At 38.1% G+C, this 22,193-nt stretch overlaps 2 protein-coding genes across 3 annotated transcripts in view; one reads left to right on the top strand and one right to left on the bottom strand.

Moving 5' to 3' along the window:
* The first annotated feature begins 3,908 nt into the window (after positions 1–3,908).
* PTSP (prothoracicostatic peptide) overlaps positions 3,909–22,193 on the top strand; it is a 90,226-nt gene continuing 71,941 nt past the window's right edge. Inside the window, exon 1 of one of the 2 annotated variants that reach the window (XM_012697121.4) lies at positions 3,909–3,983. The gene's annotated coding sequence lies outside the window, so the exon portion shown is untranslated. 2 annotated transcript variants of the gene reach the window in all.
* Positions 4,153–22,193, bottom strand: part of LOC134200071 (uncharacterized) — a 40,683-nt gene continuing 22,642 nt past the window's right edge. Inside the window, exons 2-3 of the mRNA XM_062671995.1 lie at positions 5,116–5,342; positions 4,153–4,560 (exon numbers count right to left, since the gene is read on the bottom strand). The gene's annotated coding sequence lies outside the window, so the exon portion shown is untranslated. The remainder of the gene's footprint in view (positions 4,561–5,115; positions 5,343–22,193) is intronic.

Below are 22,193 nucleotides of genomic sequence, written 5' to 3'. Positions count from 1 at the left end.
ATTTTTAATTCAAATTTATTACTCAATTTTTAGATGGATTTTTTACAAAAACGTATTTTGTTAGTTTTTTTAAACTATCATTTATTTTTGTACTTCAAATTACTGCTCTAAAAACTAGAATACGAGACCTTGTGTGCGATCGCGTTCAATAAACATTTAAAACAAATGAGTCGTCTATTATCAAAGGTGGCAATCTGTGCATTTGGACAAAAAAATGTTATTGATATGTCAATACAGATTGATTTGAATATAATCGTCTCCTTCAAAGAATACGGTTCAAAACCTGCATTAAATAAAGGTTAATACTTAACCTGTTATTTATCTAAGATGTTGTTCAGAAGAGTTTTATGACTTTTTTTTTTTTTTTTTTTTTATTGCCTTTGTAGGCAGACGGGCATACGGCCCACCTGATGGTGAGTGGTTACCGTCGCCCATGGACTTCAGCAATGCCAGGGGCAGAGCCAAGCCGCTGCCTACCGCTTAATACTCTCCATAAGCCTCGTTTGAAGAAGGACATGTCATAGCGCTCGGGAAACACCGTGGAGGGGAGCTCATTCCATAGCCGGATGGTACGTGGCAAAAAAGATCTCTGGAAACGCACTGTGGATGACCGCAGTGGCTCCAGGTAGTATGGATGAACTCTACTCCGGTGGCGGGCGGTGCGATGGTAAAAACGAGATGCTGGTATCATCTCGAACAATTCCTCAGAGCACTCCCCATGGAACATACGGTACAAAATACAGAGGGAACCGAAGTCCCTCCGTAGACCCAGAGGCTCCAAACGATCCGAGAGAATGGGATTATCGACAATCCGAACGGCCCTCCTCTGTATGGAGTCAAATGGAAGAAGCTGGTATTTGGGAGCCCCGGCCCAGAGATGGGAGCAGTACTCCATGCGAGGCCGGACTTGTGCTTTATAAAGCAAAAGTCTTTGTCCAGGCGTGAAGTACCGCTTCGCTCTGTTGAGGACTCCCAGCATTTTGGACGCCAACTTGGCTTTGCCTTCCAAATGACTCCGAAACTGGACATCGCTCGAAATGTCGACCCCAAGTATCCCGATACTCTCGGAAGGTTGCAGGGATACTCCTTGGAATTGCGGCGCCATGACAAAGGGGTCCTTCTTCGCAGTGAACGCGCAAACTTGTGTCTTTATCGGGTTGAATTGAACCAAGTTCAATTCACCCCATTCGGAGACTCGCCCCAGAGAGTTCTCCACTTCAGACACAAGTTTTGATCGTCTCTCTTGCACCACGCTCCGCGAGACTGCCAATGGAATACAAAGTCAATAATTCGTTTTTCTGATTTACCAACAATTGTCCAAAAGTCACATTGCCGGCTTTGATAATAGTCGACTCAAATGTACCTACCCCTTGATCCGTCTCAACAACTCGCGAACTAACAGGTGAGATAAATTTTATTATAATTGTCTTTTACGATATCTCCTTAAGTGCATGACGGCATGTCCTCTCCCGGTTAGGCACGTACATAAAAAAACACTAAACTTAATTTGTGTATCGGTACTAATAGGTGTTTACAGCTCTCGTTAGATTTAATGGGTTTTTGTTGAATACTAAACTTTTCGCCTTGCTTTGCCTTGCCGGACTTTATTGAGAGAGAGAGAGAGAGAGAGAGAAAGAGAGAGAGTATTCTTTATTGTACACCAAAGAACAAATAAACAGTGCGATACATTAAATATAAAAAAGTACAATTGGCGGTCTTAACGCTAAGAGCGATCTCTTCCAGACAACAATCAAACGTACATTGTTGGAAAATCGACGAGAAAGGGCTGAACCGTGCTCAGAACGGAGACAAACTTACCGCATAGTCGATGACATGGTGGAAGCTGCTTGAATAATGCATGGGCAATTATAATTTTATTGGAAGTATGCGGAGTTTTTCGCATTCAGAAATCGTAGGGCGGTTTTACATTGCTGTTAATTCGCACGCCCCCAATCTTAAGACTGAAAATAAAGTTTCACGTGCCTATTTTTGGAACGGCTACCTCTTGCTTGATGTAATACAACTTAGTCAGTATAAGAAATAAAAAAAATCATGTACAATAATAAATGAAATTCACCTGGCTTAATTAGTTTTTTATAGATTTTGTAAGAATGGTTGGGTTAAAATCTCGAGTGATTCCACGTGCTATCCACGAAGGACATTTTTATTCGGATCATTAACATTACAGCATACATTTACAGCACCACAACACATACATACAGCATTACAGCAGATTGCAGCTTGAAATAAAAATTTATAATTTATTCATTATTGTCCTCTGCGTGTAAAGTTCACGGCTCTCTCTTTTTTTTGGGGACTAGGGCATTACGAGGTTCCCGCGTCTAGGAGTCGCGCGGAATATGTGAAATTCGGTGGCCGAAGATGGTATAGTTCTTTTTTTTTTTGCTTAGGTAAAAGATGGTATAGTTGGCGGATGGATAGTAAAAAGATGGTATAGTTCCTACCTACCTACCTACTATTAAACAAGACTTGAGGTTAAAGTCTTAATTGTATTCTGTAATTCTGCTCCACTTGAAACCGGAATGTCTCACTGCTTTGCAACAGCAATATATAGGATTGGCGTATTTAGCCGTGCCGACTCAAAATTCGGCCCACGCTTGCTGGTGTAATTTTGCAGGAGTAATGCGTTTCGGTCTGAAAGTTAGGGCAGCCGTTGTAAAACTGGGACTTAGAACTTATGTCTCGGGGTAGGTGGCGGTATTTCTGTCGTAGGTGTCTATGGGCTCCGGTAACCACTTAACACCAGGTGAGCTGTGAGCTCGTACACCCACCTAAGCAGTAAAATAAATAAAAAAGAGTATATGACGTAGATAGATGACTAGGTATAGCTTCACCTCGATCATGCTTCTCTTAAAATATTTAAGACTTAAAGCTCGCATAGGTAAGTTAAATATTTCACTGCCCCTTGGAAAAAATGGCATGAGTTAAAACTTTGAAAATTTGTAACAGATTGAATTACATTTCAGTACTATCGATTTAATATCTTATACCTTTAAACGAGCAATTCTTGTATATTAATATATATATAATCTAAATCTCGGAAACGGCTCCAACGATTTTCATAAAATTTAGTATACAGAGGATTTCGGGGGCGATAAATCGATCTAGCTACGATTTATTTTCAGAAAATGTTGTTTTATTCGTGTTTTCAATAATCAACTCTTCCCGACATCTATTGGCGAATAATAATACTATTTTTCTTAATTGAGGGCAACTAACCGCTTTAAAGACACAACAAGATGGCGTTATCAAAAAAATAACGGTCATCATCCAGTTAAATTAAAGTTGATATATCCCACACAGAATTGAATAAATACATAAAACCGAACACGTTTCTGGGAAATTCATATCTTAATAGAACCTAATAATAATTATCGTCAGCATCTAATCTTCGAGCAGGCTCTTCCAAGGCTTAACTATAATTTAGGGATTCGAATCATTTTAGTTTTTAATGTACCATGCATGTTGGCAGGGCACTCTTAACTGATTACTATATATCTCTTTAAAGATTGACATCTCAAATGTTTTAGTAAAAGGTTCTTGTAAAAACTTGTGATGAAAAAATTAACCACGAAATTCAGATCGTTCCAAAACAGAACAGAAGTGTCTGTACGTCCATAATAACTGAACCAATTTTAAGATAGTTCTTATTTGTGTGATTAGGAAGAAAAAAATCAAAATGTAGTGATCTACAATCTATATACATACTGTTTTACCTAACCACTAAATTTCCATGCCCCATCTCTATCTTCGGTAGTAAACCTAAATGACGTAACCGATGACGTCATCGCAATATGTCAAAATGGGGCGGAGTCAGGCCGAGCAAATCCTGAACGCCCCGCCCCCCGCCCCGCGCCCTCGCACCACTATATAAGCCTAGGAGGCTTTCAAGGAAAACCAGTCACCACTCAACCGGCATCTGGGGCTACGTCTTTTCCTGAAAAAGTTTACGACGATCAACGGTAAGTGAAATTTTTATTCAGATTTTTTTGATTTCGATTATGACTATTGTTAGCGGATACATAGTTTGCACTGAACTTAAAAATGTGTTTGTAATATTTTATACGATAATTCGTTTTAGTTTTTGACGTATCAAAAGACAGGTTTGACTTTTATAAGTAAACAATCCTATTGGAGATTCCAAAGGGCTCTTTAATTCACATAAGTTTACATGAAAAAAGAAAATTGAAGTTATGAAAAATTATGCAAATCCGATGTTGCTAAATTTTTTATTCTTAATCAAACGCGATTTGTTAAACAAGAGTTACAAAGTAGTCCCACGGTCAAGATTGCACTTGGCAATAGTTTTCCAGTTCGGCAGACGCTCAAACGTGTTCAGAGCACCGATAATACTCACGTCACACATCGTCCTCACAGCGTATGCATTGATGAATCGATGATCTTAAATGCGACGCACAAAAATTTTCTTCCCAATGATTTGTCTTTTAAACCACGCGATAATCAAATGCGGAAAGGAACAGTGATGAGATTTAATGTCGCGTCTGTTGTTATCATCAGCTGGAGTGATTTTCTTCAGACCTGATGAAGAAAGACGTGTATAGCATGTTACGATTTAAGACTTCATTTTTTTTTTCATAACTACAATTAGCTCCAGAGATATAAGTATGTGAGTACATCAGCGATATGGTTGTATACGCTTCGTTGAGTACACCAATCATATAATTGTATTACAAGAATGTTAGTATTTTTTATAGATTCTTTTCGATGGTGTATCAATCGCCAAGTTATGACGGCGTTTGCAGGCTTCAATAAAAACATGGTGGACCTAATGCCTATGAAATTTGAATACAACTGTGTTGTCTTATTTTAATTATCGTAAACGGAGTCATGTTCAAAAGCAGCTGCCACAGACAACCGTCTCGGAAACTCTTAGTGATCTTTCATTATTTATTAACGATATCCGGGCGGTCACATCCGGCGGCGTTTGCAGGGAAATTAATTGATCTCGTAGGCTTGCAGCGGCAAGATGTTGCCCAATGACATCTCAGCAGCTTATCCTTAACGTGATGGAGTTACTTTCTTTATTAATACGTATATGGATACAGACGCTAAGTTGGTTTGTTAAAAACTTACTTGTGACTAAAAATGGCTTTAGTATAACGTCGGTTTTCGTCACGATATTTTAGCCATGTATTCCATTTGAAAATCAGCACAGGCGTTCTTATAAATTCTATACTTTAGCATGACATCGCGAGGTGGATGGCGACACCCGTGTCGGGATGTGTATAGGCTCTGATAACTACAGCATCAGGCGAATCATGGTCTATCGACCCAGAGTTGAACAATAGCTTGCCAAACAACTGAAACGGAAATTCATATTTCGTTAAACAGTAATCTGGAGTGAAAACCGTTTTACTGGTGGTAGGACCTCTTGTGAATCCGCGCGGGTAGGTACCACCATCCTGGTTATTTCAACCGTGAAGCAGTAATGCGTTTCGGTTTGAAGGGCGGGGCAGCCGTTGTAACTATACTGAGACCTTAGAACTTATATCTCAAGGTGTGTGGCGCATTTACGTTGTAGCTGTCTATGGGCTCCATTAACCACTTAACACCAGGTGGGCTGTGAGCTCGTCCACCCATCATAAAAAAAAGACTGATCCACGCAATAAAAGACTTATCTTGCAATGTGCGTCCAAACTGTGTCTTTTTTTTTATTGCTTCTAAGGAAGATTCAGACACACAAAATTCACAATTAACTTTTATTATTGTCGAAAGCAGACGTACAACAGCCGACTTACGTGGCATCGTATGGGACGTGGATATCACAAGTAACAGCAGTTCAGCCAAACCAGCTAACCTATCTCTGAAATATTAACTTAAAACACATTTCTATTATTTCAAATCCACGATTAATAATTCCGCAGCCCGCCCGATATTTTGTTTAAACCAAACGATATGTTAAATTCAACCGAAAAAATAAAATGTATTTTTACAGGCGTTTTCAAAAAAAAACAATTTTACAATAATAAAAAACGTTTTTTCCCTTTGCTATTTTCATTCGGAAAAATTAATGTAAACGTACAAAAGGGAATGTTTACGACTACGATTCTAATATTATTTTTCTATTCTATTTTATTTTATTTGGAAGACAAACAGTGAATTTAATTTAAAAACTAACCTCACAACTAAACACCATTTAAATATCTCCGCATTTAAAAACTAAACAATTATATACACTACAATATTGTATACACTATTGTATACTTAATAATATACTATACAAATGTTAATACGAAAATTAAAACAAAACTCACAGTTGAACGTATTACGTGCTACGAAGAAGCTACGGCGTAGCGGCTGCTACGAGATTTTATAATTTTATGAATGAACTAGCCGTACTCGCCCGCTTTGCTGGGCATTTAAAATTAACATTATTATTTATTGTCATTATTATTAGGGAGTCCAACGCTCATATAAATATTAGCCTATCTATTAAGTACATGTATTTTCTACATGGATACCAAGTTTCAAGTCAATCGGATGCACGGTCCAGTATTTATAACGGAAAATCCGTAAAAACCACTATAGATTTATATTATATTAGTATAGATAATATATATAAAATCGCAGTAGATTGAAGATGTTTATTTTAAAAATTTAATTCAAAATTATAGTGCAAAGTTTTGTGAACCCTTCTGTATCTATCTGATCTTTCCCGGCAGGTCCGAGGTAGTCCGTCATTTCGTGAAAAAGCTCAGAGAACACACTGCAGATTTATTAGTCGGTTTTTCACACGCGGAAAACCTCGCAACCATTCGCAGTAACCTAATTATGTACCAATCCATCGTGCTTGTTTCTTTTTGATTAAAATTAACCCCTCTCTACAAAGATACGTATCAAATTGATCTTTTCTCTGCGTCAGAGAACAGTCTGACCTTATTCTTTCTTGTTTATTCTGAACTGGCTTACGAGTGGGTAGTACCATGTGTCGTCCGTGACATTAACACGGCTAAAATTCTGGCAGGTTATCAGATGTGAGCACACGTGAACAAAATCGAAGCCGGGCGAACAGTTCAGTTTGGCCATGAATGGGCATATAATAATAAAATCTCCATTACATTTGGACCTTTAGTCAATACTGTGAGGCTTTACCTTAAACTGGACACAAATATTCATAAACTAGCTATGATGATGCATACCACAGCTTTGCTCTAGCAAGTATCCCATAAAATGTGGCTTAAGAAGATCACTTGAGAGAGTTCCCTGATTTTGTTTTAATATTTTTTTTATTGCTTAGATACTTGAACAAGCTCACGGCCCACCTGATGTTAAGTGGTTATCGGAGTCCATAAACATCTACAACGTAAATGCCGCCACCCACCTTGATATGTGAGTTCTAAGGTCTCAGTATAGCACAACCGTAGCCCCACCCTTCAAACCGAAACGCATTACTGCTTCACGGCATAAATAGGCGGGGTGGTGGTATCTACCAGTGCGGACTCACAAAACGTCCTACCACCAGTAATTTTAATTTTTTGCAGGTTTTGATTTTTATTACATGATGTTATTCCTTTGCCGTGGAAGTCAATCATGAACATTTGTGAAGTACGCATTTCATTAGAAAAATTGGTACCCGCTTGCGGGATTCGAACACCGGTGCATCGCTACATACGAATGCACCGGACGTCTTATCCTTTAGGCCACGACCACTACATAAATTTACTTATTTACCTTTATAAATCTTGTCTGTGTGACAATTACTACTTAATTTTTTTTTATTTGTTTATTACAAAAGGACGCTATCCGTTACCGTCAATAGGACCGCATGCTCGTTTTCAATTGTAATAAAACAGGGGATCCTACGGGCTACGTTTTCGAACTTCAAAATTGTCATTCGAAGGATATTAAGAAAGTTGAAATCGAAAATCATTGACACGAACCAAAATTCCTAATGAACATTAATTGTTATCGGTAAATTACATATGTCTAACAATTATTCGAATTATTGTGTGTATGAATGTTTAAAACAGACAATGTTCCTTCAAGACAATGTGCTACTATCGGTAATGTGCGTAAACAAAAGTATAGTTCAGTCCAATCTACGATATGCAATGTAAATTTCTTCGCATAAAACCGAAGTCATCCGCCATCACAATAACTTTAAGTATCCAACACGTTTAAAAATCTTATACTTAAAATAGTGTTCGTCCAATATCAGAATTTTGACCACATACACTAGCTCTGAAACTCAAAATTCAAATGTATCCGATCCTATTTATTTTAATGGCTACGATTAATTGAATTGAAAATTAATTGTGTTTTTTGACTTGTTTTTTCGTTTATTGTAAGAGAAAAAAAAGCCCGCTTAGTTTGTTTCGCCGGTCCTTCTCAGGACTGTAGCTCTTTTTGGAACCGGTGGTAGAGTTAATATTGTTATTTATATTTTGACATTCAACAAGTGTGTTATGCTTACATCTAAGTTGAAATAAATGATTTTGAATTTGAATGGAAAATGGAAGAGAGGCCGCCCCAGAACAACTTGGCGTCGCTCGGTGGAGCAGAAGCTAGTTATCTTGGACATAACGTGGGAGGAGCTAGAACAGACTGCCCAAAACCGATGTAAATGGAAAAAAAATGATTTGATCCCTACAACCCAGCAGAGGGTAATAGGAAAGAATGATGATGATAAAAATGGCTATGTGATTGAAAATTTAAAAAAACAGAAGAACGGAAGAGAAAATGGCATTTAACATGAACTGTTGTTTCTATACACAGATGCTGCAAGACTGAACCACGAAAACGGTGCAGTAATGTTAAATCAATTAAATAGGATAAAGGCTGTCGCAAACCGGATCATAAGAGTGCTTTTTTATTGCTTAAATGAGTGGACGAGGTCACAACGCACCTGGTGTCACGTGGCTACCGGAGCCCATAGACATCCACAACGTAAATATCACCACCCACCTTGAGATATGAGTTCTAAGGTCTCAAGTATAGGTACAACGGCTGCCTCACCCTTCAAACCGAAACGAATTACTGCTTCATGGCAGAAATAGGCGGGGTGATGGTACCTACCCGCGCGGACTCACAAGTGGTTCTACCACCTGTAAAAACGGCCTCGTCAAATCTGAAGATAAAAGCGATATGCTGTACCACCTATCCGACATACCTAACGCTTCACCAGCTATCACTAAAATTTTCCATTGATTCCCATTGTTTTCTTACACAAGAACTAACTAATCGACGCTATTGGCCCAATATGACTCCAAACTAGCCTCATATTTATTTATTTATTTATTTATTTATATTTTATATATTTATATATTTTATTTATATTTATATTTTAAAACGATAGAAATTTGTCTTCTTTCCGATTCTTACAGTCGATTTTACTTAATAAATTTAAGTGTCATTTATGGAAGCGCGGAATTACGAACAAAACTGAAATCCGAAGCTCCCTTAATAATAATTCCGAAAGAATTCTGCTTTAGACGTTGACAAAACGCCTAAGTATTTTTTATGATGTTTTTTTTTTTCATTATTTCGATTAGGTAAATTGAATTTTCTAAAGTTTCATACAGATTCATATTAAACGGTTTTTTGACAGTGACGTTTATGAGATGTCAACTGGATGTCGTTTTTTTTTTTCAATTTTATTACTTGAGAGGTTGTGAGTTTATATTTTGTAGTAAATTTATAATTAAGACATTTTATTTTAGATATATTATATTAGAAAAAAGGCAATTAAAATCAGTTACAATGTAAAAAAAACTTTAAGAAGTTATTAATTAAAATTCAATTTCCTTTGATCGTCGTTTAGAAATTTAAAATATTAATACGTGAAGCAAAAACTTTTTATCCCTTTTTACGAAAATTGCGCGAACGGAGCATTATGAAATTTCCCACACTTTAGAGAACATAGAGAAGGAGTACACAATACTATTTTTTTTTAATAATGCATAAAAAAAGTAATAAAGAAAACATGTATTTGACACATACACACACACACACACGCATATATACTATATATTATGTTTATTGCTAGTCTGTGGTCAAGTTGAAAATAGATTAATATTTATTTCTATAATATTATTTGTCTATAGTGTAGCCTTAGCGAAATCTGTGATTATAGAAGTAAGGTCTTTGACAATAGAACCATAATAATGTTCAAACTTATAATTTAAATTAGTAATTATAGTCGAATTTCGATAACCGGGCGACCACTAGTGACCATAGATACATCCCACGCTTAAAGTTCGGAGTATAAATAGGATGGTAGCAAGAAGCACTCTTTATTATGAAACGGTTCGTCCATGTTTGGATCTAATTTCGAATTACGGATCGACTCGGGCCCCGTAACACATGTGCTCTCTTGATTTTGTAATTCTTTTTGTCATTTCTGGAAGACACTAGAACATCAAATTAAATAAATAGTAGTTTAAAAAAAATTACAAAATACGCTTTTATAGAAAATTCAACTAAATAATAGGAAATAAGTTTGAATTAAACTAGTGTAAGAAAAATTCATTTTATTGTAAAAAAAGCGTGTGTTGCTTATCAGGATATTATACAAATAACCCTTCTACTCATATCTGTTCATAAAATATTTATAACTACTGATAACATGCACCCCACACTTTTTTTACAATAAAATTTAAACTATTATTTATTTTTCATTTTTTAGTTGAACTACAATTTTTTCCATTTTTTTTAAATATTGAATTGTCATCGGTCCTTAATAATTATACCAAATTTCGAGTTAATCCGACGTTTTGAAAGGGGTCAAAATCATGTTCAAAGATTCCGTTACATACTAACATATAGGTACATACGTCTGAAGCTAATAAAAGCGTATCAAAAAGAAACTTCAGACTGATCAAGCTATTAACTTTACTGCGTTATCCGTGAATGGTATCTTTGCTGGGTAGTAAAAGAAAACCGTTCTTTTTTATATACACTCAAGTAAACAAGCAAAAGCTCAAGAAATAATAATATGAAATCGACCAACGTCTCGCAAGCCGATCACTCTTGTAAATTCCAATTCAATTTCTAATTCATCATGAAATTCGCGAACCGAATGAAGTTTCGTTAGAATTAATCACCAAAGAATTAAGTCAATTAGAAAACGCTAATTGACGCAGGACATCCGAGAGATGTTTTGTTATTAATGAAAATAATGTTCAAGTTTCGAACGATTCGCTGACTGCTTGATTTGTTTTTAAGTCGAGATATAAATCGCATTTGGTCCTTAAGAACTCAATCTGTCCTTACTTTTTGATTGTTCGTGTATTACCACTTATAAGTCCACTGCTAGTTGACAAAAGACAACTTAACTTAGAGCTAGTGAATGGAAAACCTACAGGCCTTTGCGAATATATATGGTGAGGTCGTCTAAACAGCGTAGTAATTTTGAGGTTAACGACAAAGGGAAGATCTTCCAATAAGCTGGTGATATTTAGTAAGACCGACGGTCCGAATATTATTGCTTGGAACTTATACATATTCAAACTTATCTTGAAAATGTGGTCAGTGTGATTCAAGCATCTGTCAAATATTTTTGTTAAACGATAACTACCCGATACTTACTTAAAAAATAGTATTGTAGTAGATCTTAGACAGCGGCTTGGGTCTGGCCCTGGCATTGCCGAAGTCCATGGGCGAAGCAAAAAAAAGAAGATATTAATTAGTTTAAGTAGATAAAAAGTAGTTTAAGTAGATAAAAAAAACCGTCCGTCTGTGTAACATCTGTCTACAATACTACCACCTCATAATTTCCCGTTGGCGTCATAAAAAGTGTCTTAAGAGTCCATCAGAGATTGGGCGGCAGCGTTCTTTGACCATGTTGCTTATATAGACTGCACACATCCTCATTTGATGTGTGGGAGAGTCGTTGATATTACAGAGACTTGGACTTCACATGGGGAGTAGCTGCATGTATTCAATAAGAACATTTGATATTTCAGAGCCTGATTCAGAACGAAACATTTAAAAATTTATAAATGACTAGCTGTACCCGTCCGCTTCGCTGGGAATTTAAAATTAACATTATTATTTCTCACCCCCACAAAGATTCTCATCATTAACGCCCCCGCAACTGGTGTAGGGAGTCCAACACTCATATAAATATTAGCCTATCCATTAAGTACATGTATTTTCTACATGGATACCAAGTTTCAAGTCAATCGGATGCATGGTTCAGTAGTTATAACGGAACATCCGTAAAAACCACTGTAAATTTATATATTAGTACTAGCTGACCCGGCAGACTTCGTAGTGCCACAATCGATAAATAAAAGACCTAAACTTTTGTATAAAATAAACTTAAAACAAAAAAAAAAGGAATCCGTCCGACGGGGGACACATCAAAGGGAAAACAAAATTAATATTTTTATTTAATTCCGAGCATTTTCATATTTATCTACCTTTGAAACCTCTAGACTTCCACGAATAATTCAAGACCAAAATTAGCCAAATCGGTCCAGCTGTTCTTGAGTTTTAGCGAGACTAACGAACAGCAATTCATTTTTATATATAAGACTAGCTGTACCCGGCCGCTTCGCTAGGCATTTAAAATTAACATTATTATTTCTCACCCCCACAAAGATTCTCATCATTAACTCCCCCGCAACTGGTGTAGCGAGTCCAACACTCATATAAATATTGGCCTATCCATTAAGTACTTGTATAATTATGTTTGTAAGTGTATTTTCTACATGGATACCGAGTTTCAAGTTAATCGGATGCATGGTTCAGTAATTATAACGGCACATCCGTAAAAACCACTGTAGATTTATAATATATTAGTATAGATAATTTGAATATAAGAGAAATTTAATACAATAAATTAATTTGATTCGTTCAAAAGTCACAAAATCTTAATCCGAAATAAATATTAATCATTTCTGCGCCGCCTCTCGACTGAAAACAATCCGTTAATACCAACGAACCGTTTAATAACAGCTTAACTAGAGTTTAATTTACGCACAATAGAAAACCATTATTATTCCAAGAAGATGAATGCAAAGCGCCTTGAGGAAGCCTCTCCATTAAGCTATAATGTTTTCATTTGGACCCGTCACAGGAACTGTTTTTAATTTTTTAAATTCTTTATTGCCTTTGTAGGCAGACGAGCGTACGGTCCACCTGATGGTAAGTGGCTACCGTCGCCCATGGACTTCAGCAATGCCAGGAGCAGAGCCAAGCCACTGCCTAATTAATACTGTATTAAAATATATTCGATGTATTTATGTACATACATACAGAGGTATACTGGTGGTAGGACCTCTTCATACTGGTGGTAGGACCTCTTGAGAGTCCGCGCGGGTAGGTACCACCACCCTGCCTATTTAGGCTGTGAACCAGTAATGCGTTTCGGTTTGAAGGGTGGGGCAGCCGTTGTAACTATACCTGAGACCTTAGAGAACTTATGTCTCAAGGTGGGTGGCGCATTTAGGTTGTAGATGTCTATGGGCTCCAGTAACTACTTAACACCAGGTGGGCTGTGAGCTCGTCCACCAATCTTAGCAATAAAAAAAAACGTGATTACAATTATAATCTGTCCGGTCCGGTTAAGATTACGGTCTGCGGAAGGACTTCGGTTGTATCAGCGTCAGTGCATCACCTTGCATATCTTGCATGATTGCACCATTGCAATATCTTGCATCACCGTGGGGTGTGCTCTCTTGTGTGAGATGATCTCGTGAGCGCGTTTCTTACACCTTACCGTCCGCCACCAGAGTAGAGTTTATACTATCTGGACCCTACATGCTCGTGCATAACTCTTTTCCAGAATCACTTTTCGCCATGAACTAACGGGAAATGAGAAGCACCCTATGACATGTCCTTTTCAGACGTGGTTTTAAAAGTCCTATTGGGTAAGCAGCACGACTGTGTTGTTGTATTGCTTTTGTCTATGACCATCGAGAACCACTCACGATCATGTGAGCCGTATGCTCGTCTGCCATAGTGAAAGAGAAAAGGTAGTCTCCACGGATCCATACCACCACCCCGTCCATTTCTGAAGGTGTCTCCTTGATAAATTTACTTTTTCTCAAAGTCGTCTTCGCGTTGTTATGTGCATGGTGTCCCGTAACCACTTAACACCAAATGTGCCGTGATCTAGTCTACCTATCTAGTGAAATCAATTTTGTCATTTAAGTAGCCAAACGATTTAGAGTTCTTTTTGACCCAGAGTTCTTAGTTCATTTAAAAACTAAAGTACATATCTTATATACCTTTAAACGAGCAATTCTTGTATATTAATATATATATATATAATCTGAATCTCGGAAACGGCTCCAACGATTTTCATAAAATTTAGTATACAGGGGATTTCAGGGGCGATAAATCGATCTAGCTACGATTTATTTTCTGAAAATGTTGTTCTATTCGTGTTTTCAATAATCAACTCTTCCCGACATCTATTGGCGAATAATAATATTACTTTTCTTAATTGAGGGCAACTAACCGCTTTAAAGATACAACAAGATGGCGTTATCAAAAAAAAAGTCATCATCTAGTGTCTTACAAACTGTCCTAATAATATTATTACGGAACAAACAGGCTTGATTACTTTGTAAATTCGGAGTAAACAAAAGATGGATCCAACCGACAACAGTATACTCGTAGAACGTATTCAAAACTAAAGACAAAACCATTGAAAGCGTTTACACGAAATTTTAATCAGCCATAATACGTAATCAAGGCTTAAACAATTGCTTAAAACCTATTACGGTTACGGGTATTGTGAAGACGACCTGCTCGAGACGTTTTGATAGGCCCAATACGTCGTTTAATTGTTTAAAATAATGGACCATCGCTTTAAACGTAATGGTTTTGAGTGCGCCGCTACGTATGAAATTATTTAAGACTAAAACATTAGGACGGTAATTTAAAAGCACTAGATGATGATCTTTTTTTTTTTTTTTTATTGCCCTTGTACGCAGACGAGCATACGGCCCACCTGATGGTGAGTGGTTACCGTTGCCCATGGACTTCAGCAATGCCAGGGGCAGAGCCAAGCCGCTGCCTACCGCTAACGAGTCTCGAGCTTTGCTCGTTTTTTTTTTTTGATAACGCCATCTTGTTGCGTCTTTAAAGCGGTTAGTTGCATCTACGTTGTAGATGTCTATGGGCTCCAGTAACCACTTAACACTAGGTGGGCTGTGAGCTCGTCCACCCATTTAAGCAATAAAAAAAAAGTCCTGTCCATCGTCCATTTAACCGTCTTATTTTCTTTAGTACGTCTTCCACCTTTGTTGTAGATCTAATGTCTGCTGCTCTTTTGCGGTCTTTTAGCGTCACGCCCAACACACTCCTTTCTATTCCCCTTTGACACATCCCTTACTCTATAATATAACAGAACTTTGCCTTAAATAATCCTCATTCGATCTAAATTGAGGAAGTGCAACGAGTCCGCACCGAACTCGGAGTAGGTACCATTATCGTCTCAGTGAACTCAGTAAAGCAAGCGACATAGATGTAGTCAGGGCCGCTCTATGGGGAACCAATCCATGCGACATAGATAATTCGAAATGAGTTCACATTTTTTTAAATTAAAAATAAGAAACTAAAATCAGAAGATCAATATCCAAAATAAGTTCCAAAAATTATTCCTATTCTGTTTTTATTTTTATTGCTTTGATGGATGGACGAGCTCACAGCCCACCTGGTGTTAAGTGGTTACTGGAGCCCATAGACATCTACAACGTAAATGCGCCACCCACCTCGAGATATAAGTTCTAAGGTCTCAGTATAGTTACAACGGCTACCCCACCCTTCGAACCGAAACGCATTACTGCTTCACGGCGGAAATAGGCGGGGTGGTAGTATCTACCCGTTCGGACTCCCAAGAGGTCCTACCACCAGTGATTACGCAAATTATAATTTTGCGGGTTTGGTTTTAATTACACGATGTTATTCCTTCACCGTGGAAGTCAATCGTTAACATTTGTGGAGTACGTATTTCATTAGAAAAATTGGTACCCGCCTGCGGGATTCGAACACCGGTGCATCGCTACATACGAATGCACCGGACGTCTTATCCTTTAGGCCACGACGACTTGTTGGGTGAAAACTATTTTCTCAAATTATCGTCCTAAGATCTTCGAGAAAGAATAAGTCTAACGAGCTCATTATGGTTGTTATTGCATCGTCACAGAACTAGATTATGAATGTTGCTCATCCTCAGATACAAGATCCTAGTCTCAAGGGCTTTGGCATAACGGTTGACTTGACACACGACGCTTCACAACATAAACAAACAGAACGATGGTAGCCTTTTATAAACCATAACCTAATTGACTTGTGGTGGGTAGCCATCATACAACGCAACATATTTAACAGATGACTTAATCTCGCTTACGACATTTTCAAGATAATCTTACATATATACAAGTTCCGAACAACAACATTCGGACCGTCGGTTTACCGAGCAATATCACCCGCTCGGTGGAAGATCTTCCCTTTGTCGTATACCTACAGACTCTAATCCCCTACATCAACAAATAAGTGCCGCCTGGATTTAGCCGAATATATGAATAAAACTCAAGGTTGTTTTTTAGCTAAAATAATTCTAAACTAAACTACGCTAACAAATCACTGCATAGTATAAAACAAAGTGGCTTTCGTCGCTTTCTCTGTCCCTATATCCCTATGTATGCTTGAATCTTTAAAAGTACGCAACTGATTTTGATGCGGTTTTTTTTAATAGATAGAGTGATTGAAGAGGAAGGTTTATATGTATAATAACATCCATTAAATAGTAGAGAAATCAATAATAAATTACAGTTTCCGAAGCGAAACGAGGGCGGGTCGCTAGTTCACAATAATTGACCCCCTTCCGAGTACGTCTCTGTTCGAAACTACGACAGTGCATAAGCACGCAGCCTCCAGCTGAATACAATTGTTTGAGCCGCTTCATTAAGTTAGCCGGTCCATTTCTCAAAGTTAACTGCACTTTGTTTACTGACGTGTAGACAGTTCGAGAATCCTGTTTAATTGATTTGTACTCCGCTTTCGCTTTTATCTTATTGAGTTTGCTTTGATGAAAAATTGTTAAGAGAAAAATAAAATTGAAGCTTTTTAGTTCAATCTTTGACTGAATTTGAACTATGGCTGACTCGGTGGTGGAGTAGTTAGTGACTGTTGCGCTGAGGGTCGTGGATTCGTTTCCCACATTGCTCTTTGGTTGACTGTTTATATACCTATTCAAGTATATATAACTATGTATAACTATACTATATATACTTTTTTACTGCTGGTAGGACCTCTTATGAGTCTGCGCGGGTAGGCACCACCACCCTGCCTGTTTTTGCCGTGAAGCAGTAATGCGTTTCGGTTTGAAGGGTAGGGCAGCCGTTGTAAATACCTATATACTTGAGACCTTAGAACTTATATATCAAGGTGGGTGACGCATTTACGTTGTAGATGTGTATGGGCTCCAGTAACCACTTAACACCAGGTGGGCTGTGAGCTCGTCCACCCATCTAAGCAATAAAAAAAACGATGTCTCTGGTATCCATAACACAGGGGATTCTGATTTCTTTTACTTATTTTTATTCTCTTCGTTAAATGAATGCTTTAATCGCCTTGTCGGTTCATGAACAGCCTATTGCCGCGACAAAAATGCACAAGATTCGATTGAAGACATACGGCATATTACACTTCAAAGCACTGATGTGCGGTAGAAATCCTGCAGTTTCTAACCGAGAGATAAAAAACCGTTAATATTTTTGGGAGAGATCTGATAGAAATCTGGTTATTGTGTATCAATGTGAGTCTACTAAAAGAAAGATCTTGCACCGCGCTGCATACATTGCTTGGTAAGCCAACGCGATTGTTTCAAGGTCTTAATCTGTCTGAATAGCGTAATAGAATACGACACGACGTAATTAAGATAAAACAAATTATAGATTACTAGGGACCCGCCCTCGCTTCGCTTCGGAAACTGTAATATATTATAGATTTCTCCACTATTTAATTGATGTTATTATACATACTAGAGGTCCCGCAGTAGTCGAAATTCGACTATAACTAATTGGAATTGTAAGTTTGTACACTATTATGATTGTATTTTATACTTCATCACAATTTTCGCCAAGGCTACACTATAAAAAATATTAATAACAAACAATATTTAATCTATTCTCAGTTTGACAACAGACGCCAAGAACAAAAGTTTCACAGTAAATAGTATGCATGCGTGTGTGCGTCAAATACATGGTACGTAGTGTGTGTAATGTTTTCTTTATTGATTTAATGTATCTTTTATGAATTATTTAAAAAAAATATTAGCATTGTGCACTTCTTCTCTATATTCTCTATAAGTGTGGAAAATTTCATACTCCTCCGTCCGCGCAATTTTCGTAAAAAGGGATACAAAGTTTTTGCTTCACGTATTAATATATAGATAAACCTTCCTCTTCAATCACTCTATCTATTAAAAAAAACCGCATCAAAATCCGTTGCGTAGTTTTAAAGATTTAAGCATACATAGGAACAGACAGATATAGGGACAGAGAAAGCGACTTTGTTTTATACTATGTAGTGATAACGTTAGCATTTTCACATTTTCACAGCAGACATACAATTTTTTTTGACAATTTTTATTCAACTAGAGACTGTTTAGTTGACAATTGAATTTCGCTGTTTCTGTACCGGCCTCATCTATTCTGTACGACAGAAAAGTTTCATTTCAAAACAACGGAAACCCTTTTATTGTAAGCGAACCGCTGTAAAACTATATTCATTGGTGCTTCTGTACAATAAGGTTATGTTACATTTTACTGTATACATTGCTGGTGTAGGGCTTGCAAAAAAATATCTCATTTTAAGAGGATATATTTCTGGCGGCAAGGTCGTTCTGACCCAGGAAGGTATCATAAAACACCAGAGGTTTTACTGGCCGCAGTGCTGCGAATACCGACATCATTGGTCATGGACGATTACTGCGATCGACGTCTTCAGGATGGCACTGCCAGTCTGATTGTAGTGTTGACTGCAAAGACTCCCCTCCTACTATGTGCCCGGGCTCTAACCCCAATCGGAGTTCGAGCGTTGGGTGAGTACGGTTTTGCTACCTCAATGTAATTGTTTCAGAAACTACAATCGAAGTGTGTTTCTTCTCAATTCGTATTCCTCGTTGTATATATTATGTTTATTTTTTATTGCCTTTGTAGGCAGACGAGCATACGGCCCACCTGATGGTGAGTGGTTACCGTCGCCCATGGACTTCAGCAATGCCAGGGGCAGAGCCAAGCCGCTGCCTACCTAATTATATTTCCATAACAACGTTATGCCGTTTTCTACTGTAACTTGTAGTATCGCATCATCGTCCCACGAGTTGGACCAGTGGCGTGAATACAACAGGGGTTTGAATACATCATACATCCCAAGCGCTTGTTCACCTAATCGTTTGATGACTATCAATACAGGACTAAGACTATGACAGGCGCGTAGCATACTGCAGTCTACTAAAAATACACTTGAGAATAATAATTCTGGCAACTGAGCCTCACTTTCACAGCTAAGTCAACTGAGGTTCACTTATAATCATAAACGTTTACAAAAATAATACTTGTAAACGAGCAATGTACGTCAAACGCTTTAAAAGAACCGTCTCCTCCGTACCAAGATGTGTCGTTGAGGTTTTCTCATTAGCAGCGGCATCCGCGGTCGCAAATTTGCAAAGATAAAAACAGATGAATCTCAACGGAATGGACGATCATGGAGGTTTTTGAAAGGACCCCCTATTCGGTATTTTGTCATTAAATGTTTTTGTTCTCTTGTACCTTTACTTGCTAACTTGTAGGCTTGGAGCGGCGAAAGACTTTTACGGAAAGTCCATCAGGCTTCTCGTAGTGCTCTTTATCTACGTCACGTCCCAGGGTTGAAGTAGAGCTTGGTCTAGAACTTGGTCTTGGATCCCGCGATGGGACTCATTGATGATGAATCAGACCAGAGGAGAGCACGCTTTTTTTATTGCTTAGATAAGTGGACGAGCTCACAACGCACCTGGTGTAAAGTGGTTACTGGAGCCCATAGACATCCACAACGTGTAAAAGCACCACCCACCTTGAGATATAAGTTCTAAGGTCTCAAGTATAGTTACAACGGCTGCCCCACCCTTCAAACCGAAACGCAGTACTACTTCACGGCACGAACAGGCAGGGCGGTGGTACCCACCCACGCGGACTCACAAGAGGTCCTGCCGCCAGTAACTACGCAAATTATAATTTTGCGGGTTTCATTTTTATTACACGATGCTATTCCTTCACCGTGGAAATCAATCGCGAGCATTTTTTGAGCACGTATTTCATTAGAAAAATTGGTACCCGCCTGAGATTCGAACACCGATGCATCGCTCAACACGAATGCATCGGACGTGTTATCCGTTAGACGACGACGACTTCAATCGCTATCATTATTTTAAAATATCTTTAATCAACGCATCATGCTGTTATCAGAATAATTCGCAATTCAAAAACTGTGTGCTTAGTGCCAGTTCTTTAACGTTCTCGATCGCGTAAACGTTAACTCAAACTCGTATGCATTTGGAACAGCGCCCCTATCGGCAAACGTAGGCAAACGTTCCCACTCCATACAAATTTGAGTTAACTTTTACGCTATCGAGAACGTTAAAAAACTCGCACTAATCACAGAGATAATGTTATCATATATATCTCTATTTGTTCGTAAGTTAATAATAGAATTTTAATATAATATCATAATAAATAATAATGTGAAATCTATATATTATATAAAAATGAATTGCTGTTCGTTATTCTCGCTAATACTCGAGAACGGCTGGACCGATTTGGCTAATTTTGGTCTTGAATTATTCGTGGGAGTCCAGAGAAGGTTTAAAAGGTACATAAATATGAAAATTCCTTTTGTTTGTTTTAAGTTTATTTTATACAAAAGTTTAGGTATTTTATTTATCGATTGAGGCACTACGAAGTCTGCCGGGTCAGCTAGTATATTCTAAAAACACCATTGATTGGACTGTGACGAAATTTAATACAATTATCGCCTTCACTCCGAGCAAAGGTTCTGTCATAGTACCATCAACGAAGGGCAGGTGGCGCGCGAGTAGTTTCAATAAATCTATCTTTTTCATACGTTACACCACTGTTTAAATATATTAAACAAAGATCCCTCGGCAGACCGATTACGAAACAGAAACTTGAGCAAATACTAAAATTCCATTAGCACCCTTTACGTAAAGAGAAAAAGGGTCAGCTATGATATGATGAGCAATTAGGCTGAAATTTAACGAGCAAGGATTCAATTTAATGCGAAGATTGATGGTGTCATTAATGTCGTCTAAATACCAGCTTAACACAGTTTTTTATGGTCATTCTAGTTGTAGCCAGTACCTTTGTGACATACTTTACTAGTGGTAGGACCTCTTGTGAGTCCGCACGGGTAGTTACCACCGCCATGCCTATTTCTGCCGTGTAGCAGTAATGCGTTTCGGTTTGAAGGGTGGGGTAGCCGTTGTAAATAAAACTTGAGACCTTAGAACTCATATCTCAAGGTGGGTGGCGGCATTTACGTTATAGATGTCTATGGGCTCTCACTTAACACCAGGTTGGCTGTGAGCTCGTCCACCCATCTAATCTAAAACAAAAATACGTTTTCATATGGGCGAACGTGTTTGTGTTTTGTTTGTATTTCCGGCGCACAGGAGAAATCCCTTTTTTGGCTTCGTTGTCCTCGTGTGCCTTCGATGCCAATCGTGATTACAGTCCTCCTTATCTAAAGCGGTTATGGTCGCTCATAAACGTCAGTAATGATAGGATTTCGTTGTATCTACCAAGCCGCAGCCACGGTACTACGCTTAGAGCAATTCGTTTCTCGAAAAGTCCATGTAATAAAACATATTCATTGCGAGTTATGACGGTACAGGCCGGTTTCGTTGGCAACTTTTTTTAGGAGTTTAGTGAGTGCGGTCAGGGCCGGCTGTGCTCTGAGTGGACAATGGATCTGATAGGCAACACCGAGAGACACTCTCAGATAACTCGATTTACTTTACTGGTGGTAGGACGTCTTGTGAGCCCGAGTAGGTACCACCACCCGCTTATTTCTGCCGTGAAACAGTAATGCGTTTCGGTTTGAAGGATGGGGCGGCCGTTGTACTGTAAAAACTGAGACCTTAGAACTCATATCTCAAGGTGGGTGGTGGCATTTACGTTATAGGTGTCTATGGG

Source organism: Bombyx mori, chromosome 14, assembly GCF_030269925.1.
Source record: "Bombyx mori chromosome 14, ASM3026992v2".
Classification (NCBI taxonomy): Eukaryota; Metazoa; Arthropoda; class Insecta; order Lepidoptera; family Bombycidae; genus Bombyx; species Bombyx mori.
Note: the sequence above shows the minus strand (reverse complement) of the source record. Positions and strands in the feature narration are given on the sequence as shown.